A 15056-nucleotide genomic window follows, 5' to 3' on the forward strand; every position below is an offset into this window, starting at 1 on the left:
AATCATTTTACAAGTTTTGCCATGACTTGTTGCAAAAAAACGGCACTCTGCACGTATTTCATGGTCTTGAAAATGATGACATAGATTGCTAAGAGTTTTATAGTGTTTGTATGGGCAAGCTGCTCCATCATTAAAGTAAGAACATAAGGTCAAATTTTGCCAGACAATTTTTATATCCTCTAAAACTCTAGCTAAAAATTCATTAACAGCATAAGCATCATTTTGCATACAGTCAGATATTATGCAATAGTTTATTTGTTTGAGCTTATTTTCAAAATCATTGTAGTATATAAGCAATGGATGTAGTGCTGCTTGGCTATTTTTCTAAGAAAATCCTTGGACTGCTCCTTGTGCTATAAAACTATAGTTTTCTGCAATATCAAGGAAAGTAATAATTTGGTTTTGTTGAAGATTTTCTTTCAGAATTCTGAAGGAACAAGGACTGCACCTTTGAAATAATATGGTGTGTTTTCAATTATAGAAACAGTTTCTTAAGAAACTCCTAGCATTCTCCTTTTTTAACCACTGTTTGTACGGCACTATATCCTCATATTTAAAACTATGTGGAAGATATCACTTTTATGCTGTTTTAAGTTTTCTACATTAGGACAGTTATCACAAACATTAAGCATACAGCTGCAATTCTAAATGTCAAGAGTTGTTTCTAATAAAAGTCCTTTATATTTAATGTTACTGGGCACTTCATAAGAAATCAACTTTGAATTTTGATGTACTTGACTGTTACACACCATTTTGGACGAAGCTTACAAAACTTTGAATATTTTTTATCTCCTATCTATATTTTCTCCTGGTTTTGAAAATTCTAAATTAGATTTACATGAAATAATCGCTTTTAGATTTGTTGTTTTTGACCATCGATTATAACTGAAACAAATTCTTTCTTACCAGAATAAATTCGAGAATATTCGTCCCACTGATAAAAAATCTTGATATTGGTTTTAATTGTTTGTGATATCTTATTTCTAGTAATTTTTTTTTCCATTCTTCTAAAATACCTTTAGACGCCTTTAGTTAACACGCTTTTTTAACCATTGGCTTTGGTACAGAAAAGTATTCTGTTGTTTATTGGATTGTCCAACTATTTGGTGCTAATGTTAACAGATTTATTTTTTCATTTCTGTTTGATTTAGAATTTTTTTGACTAATGGTTTCACAAAATAAATCTGGGTCTGTCAATTTTTTCAAATATTCGTTGTTTATTGAGCAACGAATAGAAATTTCATTATTGGAAATTCCCAAATAATTTGCAATTAATGTTTGGCAAGAACTCGAAACCTCCTTTAACTTTTTTTTTTTTCGTAACTGGGTTTGTCTTGAATAGACACTGACTTTAATGGAGAACAAACCAGCATCCTGAATGTTTTATTTGCAATTTCAGAACCAGTCGGAATGTATGATGTATTGGTTTCATCAATGATTCTATTTTTTTAAATAGTTTTACCTTTTTTACGACAAGTTCTGCAGAGTTTGACCCGGGCATAATTTCATTCTTAAAGCGGATTTTTCATTGATTGACCGAAAAAATTTGGTGAAAAAAAAAAGAAAACCAATTTATACAACTATTAGAATTTTTAGCAAAAATATAAAATCTTGTTTTAACGTAAAACAATTTTTTTTTTTTGCTGTTACCATAAAGCAATGACAAAAAAAATAACTAAGTAGTTTTTAACTTTAAAAATATTTGCAGAAAAATTTTTTTTGTAAGATTTTCAACAATTACTAAATGCTTTAGTTTTATTAGCATTTTATTGGTCACAACAATACCTTTATCTAGTTTCATAACATGCAAGGAACATTTTTTCATGATGAAAACATGTAGAACTACAGATCAAATTTTTACCAATGAATTTCTTACATCAAATATAAAAACAAGAATATTTAAAACGGATATTTCGGATCACTTTCCGATTTTTATTATTTCAAATAAATGCAATAAGTCTTTTTCTCACAAAAGGAAAGTAACACAACGACTAACAAACGACACCTCCATTAAATCTTTTCATGGTATTATATATTTGAAAAATTGGACAAAACTCTATTAAATTTTAATGCTGCTGAAGCCTATGATATCTTCTTAGCTAAGTTTCTTAAATATTATAATAAAGCATTTCCCAAAGTTATAAAATTATTAAAAGAAAAAAGTCTTTTAAGCCCTTGGAAAACAAAGGTAATTGTTAAATCTTCAAAAATAAAACAGCGATTATATTGCAAATATCTTAAAAAAAGAACACTACAAAATGAAACTTTAAAAAATATAAACGTTTATTTGAGTTAATTTTGAGACGTTCAAAAACTAATTACTAATCAGATCAAATAATAAAAAGTAATGGTTCATAAAACACATGGCGCATTATTGAGGAAGTAATTGGCAAGAAAAATGTATACATAAATGTTCAGCCAAAAAATCTCAAATTCAATAATAAATTAGTTGTTGATAAACCTATTGTGGCAGAAACGCTACAATAGGTAATTTCGGAATCCTGTTATGATAGAAAGCTTAATTTCAGATATCTCAGCAGCTGCAAGACAACCCAAAATTGTTTTTTCTTTATTTCTTGTTCTTATATTGAAGATACATTCCTAAGATTTTCAAGTGTTAAACTCACTGGACACCAGGGTAACTTTCAGTTCTAAAATGGACCTAAATTTACCATTTTAAAGCTGGACGCTTTTTTAAGGGGGTCTAACTTCTATAATTTTAAATCCAATGTTACAAAACTTATCATGAATGATAAATACCACCTATATTCTCACAAAATAACATAATTGTCACATTTGCTTTTGTATTCCGCTCTCATTTGCTTTAATAATAATGAAATTATTTCTTTAAAAGGTTGTTTTTTTAGAAACTTTGAAGTCTTAAGATGGCCAAAAATAATTATTTTTGTAGAAAAAATTTTTTTTTTTCTGAAAGTTAAGTTAAATACTGCTATTAGATTGATTTTTAATTATTTAAGATAATTGGTTTTTATTCATATGGATTTGAAAATTTTTAAAAAAACAATAAATTTCTCGAAATAGGCTAAGACATTAATTTTCAAAGTTACCATAATTTTAGAATGCTTCAAGATAATGAGTAAGACTTTTAGGGAAACCTTTTTTTCCGTAAAACCTATAAAGGATTTAAGTTTTAAAAAAACCTGAGATGGTCATACGGGAAGGTTTGAAAGGTTCATCTAATATAGAATAACCCCTATTTGACAGCGCGTAAAATAACGGTATAACTGCGCGTAAAATAACAAGAATCATAATTAATTGAATAATTATCATAATTAATTAATTGAAAATCAAATAAAAACTACAAGTCATAGAATGGCTTTCAGAAAAAATTAAAAAACTTTTTTTATTGTATTAGTTACGTCATCAAAATATATCAAGTTAAAATTAACAAAAATATATAGTTCCTATATGTAACCTTACACAAATAAAGAAACCTTAAAAAAATAAAGATGAAATATATAGACATATCGTTTTTAATATTAGATAAAAGAGTAGTGGTGTAGTGTGGTGGTCACACAAAAAAATTACAACCATTTAAAAAAATATCAAGGATCTCATTTATATCAGTATAATTTAATCTATTTTTAGTCATTATTTAAAATTGATATGTAAACGGTTTGAATTATTAACTTGAGAAATTATTCGCATTTCAAAAATAAATTTAAATTTTTCACAACCAAATCATTCAAAATTGTTTATGAACTGTCATGTGGGTCACTCGTCACGAGATAAATTTCATGAACCACCATACGAGTCACTCGTCACAAAAGGTTCAAAATTCCAAGAGGGATGCAATGACGGGAGCCGACCAATAAGCTCCATACCGTAAAGTTTCTATTTATATAAATTATAAATATTAAATTTAATACTGAACACAGTGAAATTCAGTTAAACGTTAAGAAATTGACGGTTTAACACGATGAAGTTCGGCACTTATTTGTGGTTTTTTATTTAAAAACCACTCAATACACTTTGTATAATTTTTTGACATAATAAAGCTAATTGAATTACCTATTTGTTTCATTAATTTTTTACATTTTTTTATTAGGCGTTTTGATAGAAACTAACTGTTGCATAAACAAGATCTAGAAGATTGTGTATTCGCAAGACTTGCTTGATCAAAATCTAGCAGGTGCATTTGCTAGATCTTGCTTTGAACTACTTTTTTGAAGCTGCTATTCGTGTTTTCCGAAAGACTTTTTTTCCTAAAATCTAATTTCTTGTTTTTTTTAATAAAATTCCGTTTGTAATTGATCAATAACTTTTAATAACTCGCTGCTCCGGAAATTTTAGAGGATTTGTTTCTTTAGGTACAAATTTAACGCCATTTTGTTGATACCATTTTGTTGAGACTTCTTGACGTAATTGAGTATGCAAACTAGACCAAAATATCCTTTTTGATAAATGATAAAAGATGTTTTTTTATGCATTTTTTAATAAACAAGCATGCGTTCAAAGTTTTACGAGTGATGTACTTTTCAAAACATAGGAACAGATTGTTTGCCATAAAAGGACTTTGGAAGCAAATTTTTCAGTTTGAGTAAACCTGAAATTTAGGCAACATATCTACCGTTCTACTGATCTAGTAATTTCAAAAAGTCATTTATGCAATAGGTTTTATTGCCTTCAGTTATGCACAAGCTTTTTCAGTTTATTAGATTTTATAGCTTTTTGAACGACAAAATGCATCAATTTCTCCATCAATTGGTCGCTTTGGAATTTTGTTTTTATATTATATTTTATTATATTTTTGTAATATTTTTTTGTGTTATTGAGATCCTAGTACTTAGTGTGCTTTATTTTTAATTTTATGTTAAATATAATTTTACTGTAAAAGCTTGCTGGCATTTTAATTTTCTCGCAAGACTTCTATTGCAAGACCTCTCATGCAAGACCTCTCATGCAAGAGCTCTCATGTGACATGAATTTGAAATGAAGCGAATGATAAGTTTTGCTTTACATTTATCTTTAAATTTTTTCTTTTTTCTGATTCCAGCTTCTCTATTGATATATAAAGATTGTTTATATCGCCAAAACTTAAATCTAACCGAGGGCCGTAAGCACCGGATCATTCTTAAATGTCAACATGTGACAATAAAGAATTTTAAAGAAAATTTTCTAGAACATTTTTTATATTTAATATTTATTTACTTATTTTATTTCCAAGAAAAATTGCCCTCCATTTAGCCGTCTCAGAATTGATTCGCTGTGGACCTGGTAAGAGGAAATAATGCCTCATTCCAATCCATGTAGAATTTTTAATTGAAATGAATCGCTGCTATTTCAAACGATCTATGAGTTTTCAAAGAAGAAACAATTTACCACTTTTGAATACTTCTTTAGAGCCCTTGAGAAAGCAAGGCAAAAGTAGAGAGTTTTAGTGGTCAAGCTCAAGATGAAAAAAACTTTTTTACTGTTAGAAAAAAAGGATTTTTCATTTGGAGATTCTGATAACTCACTTTGAAATCCCTTGTGAGAAAAAAAATAATGAAACACGTCAAAGAAAAAGTTCTCTTCGAAAGATCACAAGGATGATCTCGTAGTTTCAAATAATGTGAATGGGTTCCTTTAAAATGATTGCATAATGGTGTTTTTATTTTGGAACAACTGTCCGTGAATAGAAGTAAGCATAATCCATCACCAAGTCAGGTTAAGGATCACAATCTATCCTGCTGGATAAAAATTCTTCTTTCGGCTTTGATGACTTAGTATAAAATCCATTTAGCTCATCTTTAGGTAAAAGTCTTCTAAATCACTTAGATTGAGTGAATTCTTTATAGGATTTAATTTAATTTAACAAAATCTTCTTAGGATTTAACTTAAGTCAATTTAAAAAGTGGAGTGACAGAAACAGGCATAGCAATTGTGCGGCCGTGGCGCAGTGGTTAGAGCGCTTGCTTTATAAGCAGGAGATCCAGGTTCGAAACGAGCCTTGGACATGTATTCACGTCACGGTATGGATGGAGGCGTGAAATTCCTGGTTAAATGCACTTCCGCGGTGCTCTGTAACAAGACCGTAGGGTTTTCTTGGGGCACCTAAACAAAAAAAATAAAAAAAATAAAAAAAAAAAAGCAGACATGCGCTTGGCGATTTTTTTACAAGAGGGCGTCGTTGTTTATGTCATTGAATAGGCATAAATTACTTAACAAAGTGCACCAACGAGAAGGTAAGCCATAGGACTTTGCACTTTATCCGTATACTGTCATTTTGCCTAAGGTTCCATTTCTGGGCTCTTTTATTTTCTTGATATTAGTTTATGTAAAGTATTAGTAATGTTGTCTACGGTTAACCCCCCATTTTTAGATTCTTTTGTTTTCTTGATATTAGTTTATGTAAAGTATTAGTAATGCTGCCTAAAGTTAGCCCTCCATTTCTAGATTTTTTCTTTTTCTGTAGAGGATTTTTTTTTTTTATAATTTTTAACTGTTTTTTTTTAAAAATTTTTATTATATTTTTTTATTGAAATTATATTGATTATTACTTTTTCTTTTTTATTGAAAATAATATAAAATTAATTTAGGCTAAGAGTCTGACTATATACTTATTAAATATATATATATATATATATATATATATATATATATATATATATATATAAATAAGTATAAATATATTTAAATATATATATATATATATCTAAATATGTATATATATATATATATATATATATATATCTATATATATATAATATATATATATATATATATATATATATATATATATATATATATATATATACATATACAGAGACTCTGTATGTATATATATATATATCTATATATATATATCTATCTATCTATATATATATATATATATATATATATATATATATATATATATATATATATATATATATATATATATATATATATATATATATATATATATATATATATATATATATATATATATAGATATATATATATATATATATATATATATATATATATATATATATATATATATATATATATATATATATATACAGAGCCATAATTAATACTTGGGGGCCATATTTTATTCCATCCCTCCTTCAAAAGTACCATAGGCCCCCCTTAAATCAAAATTGTGGTTACGACTCTGATATATATATATATATATATATATATATATATATATATATATATATATATATATATATATATATATAATATTATGCTAATGGGTTTTAAAGAACCAGCAACAGTTGAAAGAATATTTGACTTATTTTTTCAAAATAGTTCCCATAACTATCTAGCTCAGCAAGTATTGAGGTTAAATGAGACATATTAAGTAAATAGAAATTAAAAAATTAATAAAAATCAGATTTTCATGGTATTTCAACTTGTATTTTGGACAGTACAGTTGAAGGAACTGCTGCTAGACCTTTATAAACAAACATACCATTTTCTGGATAATTTTAAAAGACTGTAATGGTATTTCAAAAGATATTACTTGTTTCAAAAGATATTACTTAACAAGATTAAATCCATCTTGTTCAACAAGTATCTTATAATTTTTCCATTAATCAAATTTTTTTAATAATTGGTATATATTGGTTTGGTGACCGGTAATTATTATTTTGCATTACTGACATGAAATCAGTTTTACACCATAAAATAATTAAAATATTTTGTTTTTTAATAAATGTTAACTTGGCAGCTGATCAATGCTTTATGATCATGATAACTTGAGAAATTGATATAACTTCAGAAATTGATTCATTGTTGATTGAATTTAATTGATTTAAAAATTTAGAAGAAACGCAGGCTATTAGCACTTTAGAAAATTTAGAAAAATTATTGCTTTCAACGAGTTTAATAAAAAAGGAATACCTTGCATAATGGTAAAATTTTTCAAATAATTTAATTGAAGTTAGAAGCCTCAATACATTAACTGTTTTTGGAGATGAATTGTGAAGCTGAACTGTACTGGCATTGTCCATATTTGGATGACCTTAAATAAAAAAAAGTTTACTAAGTATAAGACAAGCTCAGTTATTATTATTTTCTAGCTGGAAATATGAAACACATATAATTTTAGTAATAGTGTTTTACCTTGGAGCAACATAAGCTTTGCTATCTTCTTGCCTCGGGAAAAAATAATTTAGGGTTGTCATACGTTCTCTTTTTCAGTTGGAGATTTAAACTACACGACAATCATTCATACTGGAGTTTAACCACGAAGGCAAACAAATAATTTAAGAACTAAATGTAATTAACCACATGGAGCAAAAAGATCTTTTAACGCGCGGTACTTTTTAAAAAGAGGACATATGGTAACCCTAAAACAGTACAATTCAGAATTTTCAAAAGAATAGCTGACTGCACTGGACACTTGTTATTTAAAATTTGAAACTCTTCAGTTAACTGATTTTTATATTTGCAAATATTTAGCAAATGCCAAGCTTTAATTTCATTTGAAACTAAAATATTTATTTTTGTTTTAAAACTTTAGTTTACTAGCAAAGTCCTACGACGAAAATCACCAGCTAAGTACGTATATCAGGTGACAAATCAGAATTATGTAAATTTTGAACAATTTAGAGCAACTAAAATCGCGGGTTTTGTAGGAGAGGGGTCATCGAGGTTGTAGCCTTCCTCTTGGGAATTTTTTCCAGAAATTTCAGAAATATTCTTTTATAAATTGACAGTTTTATAGAATTGGATTATTATACTGACGAATTAAATTGACTATTATACGTAATTATACGTATATGAACTTGATTATTACACAAAAGTACAAAAAATTAAAAAAGAAAGTTACTTATAAATGAAAACACGGGGACCTTTTTATTTTTACTTGCTCGAGGGCGAATGACAAAACTCGGACCAAAGCAATTGACGCAATTGTTCGAAACTTTTTGAAAATTAATTGGTTATAAAAAACTGAAAACTAAAATTGATTGGTTATAAAAAACATTCATTAGTTTTTTTGAAACATTTTTGCATTCTTTTTTGTGGAAGTTTTGTAGCAACTGTTGCAACTGTTATTTTAATAAAAAGTGATTGGCTTTAACTGTTCTTTAACTAATCATTTATGATTTAAACTAAAATTGAGACAAGTTTTTCATCACTTGCTACAAAGTGATCGGAAAAAAACTTAAAAATGTACAAATAATATTGGTTAATTATTGGTTTTTTTAGGAGACGCAAATGTGTTATAAATTTCAAAAATATGTCAACATCCCTCCCCACCAGAAAATTCGTGGATCCGTCACTGTTGTGAATCATTAGTATTGTGAATAATGTTATTCAATCTCGCAAAATTTCTGGTCAATATTTTGTTAAGCTCGGTGATTAAAAGTAGAGGTTTTCTCAATTTGTTCTAAGCCTTGTTAATACTGCGTTAAAAAATGATACCAGCTCACCGCCTCAAATCAAAAACTATTATCAAAGACTAGAGTTAAAAGACTAATTCTTGTTGCGGCATCAGAAGATTTGCCAAAAACATGCTCCAACATTGAAGAAATCTGGTCACTGATTAATGCAAATTGAGTTAAACTAATTTTGGCTTGCATATGAAAATTGCAAATATTGTTTGTGGTCTTTATTATACCCATTCAAGTATACACCCTAGTACATAGTGTGACGTCAAATTCAAGTGTCTTGTCAAATCTAGAAACTTGCGAAAACTTGGAAATTCAAACTTAGCTTCGATTATTTTTAGCTATCTGACTAGGGTTGTTACTCTTGCAAAGTAGTCTGGCAATGTCGTTCAAAAGCCTTTTGACATTTTGCGTTTTTTGCATTCAAAAGCCTGGTGCAAACGTAACACCCAAAATTCAAACTCTCTTCCAACATATTAAAGATTTTATCAGTCGCAAAGAATCTTCCTTCGGACCTTTTAATGAAAAAACTGTTGAAACTTTTATAAACATTGGTTAAAGTATAAACAAAACAATAATCATCCAGAGCACAAAAGAAAATTATGCTGCGTAACTGATCTGAAAAGTAAGCATCTTTAAAGAACTGTTACCATAGCTACCATAATTCGATTTTTGAGATTAGGCAGCAGAAAGTCAAAGCAATAAAAAATACATTTGGCTATTTTGAATAAATTTATTTTGCAGAGAGTTAAAGAGCATTTATTACTGCTAATTTAAAAAAATAAAAAATATATTATTAAAATTAGTTCTTAATAGAGTAATTAACTCTTGTTTGCAGATAATTTGTAAAATCAAAACTCTATTGAAGTTCATTGTTTCTAAAATTGAGAGATTCAAACTCTTTATTGAAAAAGATACAAATCTAACTATGTTAGTATGAATTAAAAAAATGTTTGTTATCTTTATTTACATTTACAAACTTATTGAGATTCAAAAATTTCTTTTCCGAATAATTAGTTTTTTGTTTGTTTGTCTCAAAACAATAAAAATGTGATTTAGCTTCTTTTACAAAATGATCTTTGATTCTAATAAGAATGGTTTTATGAAATACTAGTATAAATATTACATATTACATCCTATTGCAAACAAATTTAATTTTATCTCTAATCATTGATTCCATTTATTACATTTGTAGAAAAAACTTTCAAGAAAATTAATGAAAAGATGTAAATAAATTTATTTTGCAGAGAATTAAAGAACATGTCTTACAATTACAAATCAGATATTTGATGGTAATATAATGTAAAAAACAAGGTTTATATAGTTATTTTTCACTTCGTTTTGAAAGTCAATGTTTTTAAGAAGGTTTTAAGGGCCAATAAAATTTAACAGAATTTCTTTTTTGTTTTACTAACTGATTGTCTCTTTGCCAAAATTTGCACTTTTTTTTTTTTTGCATTTAAACAATAGTGTATAAAACAGGAAATGTTGAGATATTTATGTTATGTATAACCAAAATCAAACCACGCTTCAAATAGCAAATCAATATTTTTGTCTATAGAATCTAAATATTACATTTAAATAGAACTAAATAGAACATTTAGATCTAAAAAACAATAGATCTAAATAGAACATTTGGTTTAAAGTAAATAAATTATCTTTAAATCAAAAAAAAAAAAATACATCTTGTTTTGTTCCAACCAGCAAAAAAACAAAATACCAAGCATACTACCATTACTAAAAATTGATAACATAAACATCGAAAGAGCTGAAACTATTAAATTTCTTGGGATAATTATTGACGAAACGATTTCTTGGAAAGCCCATATAAAAACATTAAATACAAAAATATCAAAAAGTATCGGCATACTTTACAAAGTCAAAACTCTACTTTCTCAGGAAAATCTGAAAATTCTCTACTTTTCTTATATACAAAAATTTCTAACATATGCTAATATTGCCTGGGGAAGTACAAATAAATCTAAATTAAGTTCTCTATATACACAACAAAAACGCGCATCAAGATTGGCTTATAATAAAAATAAATTCACTCATGCCGATCCTTTACTTAAAAACTTGAATGCTTTGAGTATCTATCAAATTAGCATCCACCAAAATTTTTTATTTATGCTCAAATATAAGCTCGGACTTGTCCCAACTCACTTTACTAATAAATTTTTTCAAACCAACGCCAACAGATATATCACACGAGGAACCGGAAACTATACATTGCCCATAAAAAAAACAAAATTTTCGAGATTTTCAATTGTATACCGTGGCCCCTATCTATACAACAAAACAATACCTCAAAATATAGAACTTACTAAATTGGATTATTTTATTGCCCTGAAGAAAAAACTAAAAGATCTCATAATTAACAAAACCAATTCTATCGATATGTATTAAATATAAAAGAACAATTAATATAATAAAATGTAAAAAGAACAATTTAAACTATAAAAATAAATAAAAAAGAAATAAAACATAAATAAAATAAAAAATTGTTAGCAACTATACATAATAAAATATTACTGAGCAGTAGACCTCAAAAAATTTATGTGTCTTTACTCTTTAAATTTTTAGTTTATTTTGTATTTTAAAGGTTCTCGATGAAAAGACTTTTCTCAGTCTTCTGCGAGTTTCCTTACATCTACATAGTACTGCTAATATACGTTAATATATATTTTCAACAAATAAAATATATTTTAAGCGACAACGACAAGCAAGTCCCTAGTAGCCCTGTGGTGCGACGGCCTTGCGTATATTTTTTAAATGCATGGGTTAATAGTAACAATGAGCGAGATCTCGTCTCGTTCTCGTTTCTCGTGAGAAATGGGACTTTTCGTGAGAAACGAGAAATAGAAAATTCTCGCGAGAAGTAGAACGAGACTGAAATATTATATTATTTTCCAAATTAAAAATTATTATAACTTACAAAATGCTTAATAATTTGTTTTTTTAATTAATTAATATTTTGACTCCGTGATTTTAATAAATCTAATTAAAAATTTTATTTGTTTTTGACAAAAACAAATTAAATTTTTAATCAGATTTTTAAATAGATTTTTTAATTAAATTTTTTTTAAAAATCTAATTAAAAAATTTTAATTAGATTTTAAATATTTTTAATTAGATTTTAAATATAAAAACTTTTTTGTATAAAATGGTGCACTTTCGACTTAATTTCATTAGATTATCAGTGAAATTCAACTTGACACATATTGTTCATATTGAAAAGAAATATTCTTGCCTCATTTCAACGATCAAAAATGTCACCAAGAAAAAACAAAATCTGGAGATATTTTCAAAAAACAAGTGACGGTGCTGATTGCAAGGCGTGCAAAAAGTCTTTGAAAACAAAAGATGGAAACACAAACGGACTTCATCGTCACCTCGAAAAAATTTACAGCCAAGATTACGTTGAGTATTCTAAAAAAACTGACGACTCTCTTCTTCCTCCTCCTAAGAAGAAACAACGAACCTTGGTCGAAATGCTTGAAACAAAGTCCAAATTTGACGAAGACAATTCCATTAAAAAACAGTTTGACTCTGCAATGCTGGATTACTTTTGCACTGATCTGGCATCCTTTTCAGCATCGAAGGAAGAGGTTTCAAGAAATTGTTTGACATTGCAAACCCTAAACTAAGCCTTCATCACAGAACAACATATTCAAGAAAGCTTTCAATTTGGTCAAGAGAAGTTCAAGCTGGAATGAAGAGCATAATAATGGGGATTACGCCAAATCTAAAAAGTGCTGCATTTTCTTCTGACCTTTGGACTTCTAGAGCTCATTCAGCTACATCTCTTGGACTTTTCATACCATTGACGAAAATTGGAGACTACATCACTGGACACCCCATGTCTAACAGTTCCCAGACAGACACACAGGTATCTTAATTGAAGGAAAGCTAGATTCTTTCTTAGAAGAACTAAATTTGCCTGCTGATTTGCCAATGTACTGCGTGAACGACCAGGCAAGAAACATGAAACTTGCAGTCAAATTGTCAAAGCGCCTTGACCAATACTTGTGCAACAATCATATTTTGCAATGTGCAGTTCGAGACTCATTTGGAATGACTGCTGGAATGGATGATGCGTTGCAAACATGCAAAGATTTGGCTTCTTTAACTCACCAGTCAACAGTTGCAGCTGAGTTACTTGAATCAGAATCAGACGCTCAAGTAATAAATTTTAGACAGTTACGCCAATCTGTTGACACAAGATGAAATAGTGAACTGGATTGCATGGCTTCTGTCCTACATCTAAAGAGTGCAATTATTAGAATATGTGCAAATGAAGATATTTTTTCTTCAAAGACCATCAGTGCATCACAGTGGAAATCAATCGAGGGAGCAGTAGAAATTTTGGCACCACTTAAAGAAGCTACAGAAACGTGGTCGGCTGAGTTTATTCCAACAGTTAACACTGTCGCCGATTCTCTTTATTTAATTCATGACAAAATTGATCAATTTATTGAGACGAATGGAAAAAATGGTACGGTGTTTTGTATGCAAAAAACTTGAAAAGCTGCATTGAAAAAAGATTTTCTCTTTGTCACACTGGAAATTCATTGAGTGCTGCAGCAAACTACTTAAATCCTGCTTTAAAAGGACTTCACTTGAAGCTCTTCAAAAAATTTCAAACAACAAAAGAATGAATAGCCTCACAGGTTAAGGATAATGTTGAGTGCCAACCTGTTGCAAGAGTCCTTTCAGCAGATTTGTCCCCTAATTCAAAACTGAAGCGCAAGTTAAACGTCAGACTTGAAACACAAGAGCCAACATCTGAACTCAATCCTATTTTGAGCAAAATGTGCCAGTATGAATATCTCCCTGATGCCAAAAAAGACTTTCCGATTCTTGATTGGTGGAAATTGCATTCAAATACATTGCCAGAACTCTCTTCATTAGCTAGACAAATTTTAGCTATTCCAGCAAGTTCAACTAAATCAAAAAGAGTTTTTAGCTCAGGTGGAAATGTCGTCCGATCATCCAGACACAACTTCCATCCAGAAAAAGTAGAACAAATCATCTTAATCAGAGAAAACATTGTCTTGAAGGAAAAGTTTGGCAAAAAAATTCTGAATAAATATTTGAAAAAGTTGTTTACATTTGACAAATGTCATTTGTGTCTATTTGTCAAAACCATGTTCACATTTTTTTTTTTTACTTGGATTTTAATAAATTTGTTTTCAAAAATTGTTAAATTTCTCGTCTCGTTCTCGGTCTCACGAGAAGTACTAACTTCTCGTCTCGGTTTGAAAAAACCTAGTCTCGCTCATGGTTAGTTAATAGCCAGCACTTTATATTATAAACCACGAATTTTTAAGTTTATTATTTTAATTGTAATTATTTGTGGTGGACATTTATATAAACTGGAGACATGTAAATGTTATTTGTTTTTGAAATATATAATAATGATTGCTGTAAAAAAAAAAAAAAAAAAAAAAATATTACATTTAGCAATAAAACAATTATAACAAAAGTTTTTGATATTACATAGTAAAACACATAAGTAACCTTTATTTTGAAAATTTTGATTAAATACCACAGTAATAGGTAACGTTTTGAGGTCAAGCAAAAATTTAACAAATTATAAACTCAAACTGCTATAAATTCTTAACTAGAAGAAAATTTCAAATAAAACTTTATCTAGAATTTGGTGAGGCCATATGCTACATTTGCACCAATTTTTATTAAATTATATGCAGTGACTCATTTTTTTTT

Source organism: Hydra vulgaris, chromosome 01, assembly GCF_038396675.1.
Source record: "Hydra vulgaris chromosome 01, alternate assembly HydraT2T_AEP".
Lineage (NCBI taxonomy): Eukaryota > Metazoa > Cnidaria > Hydrozoa > Anthoathecata > Hydridae > Hydra > Hydra vulgaris.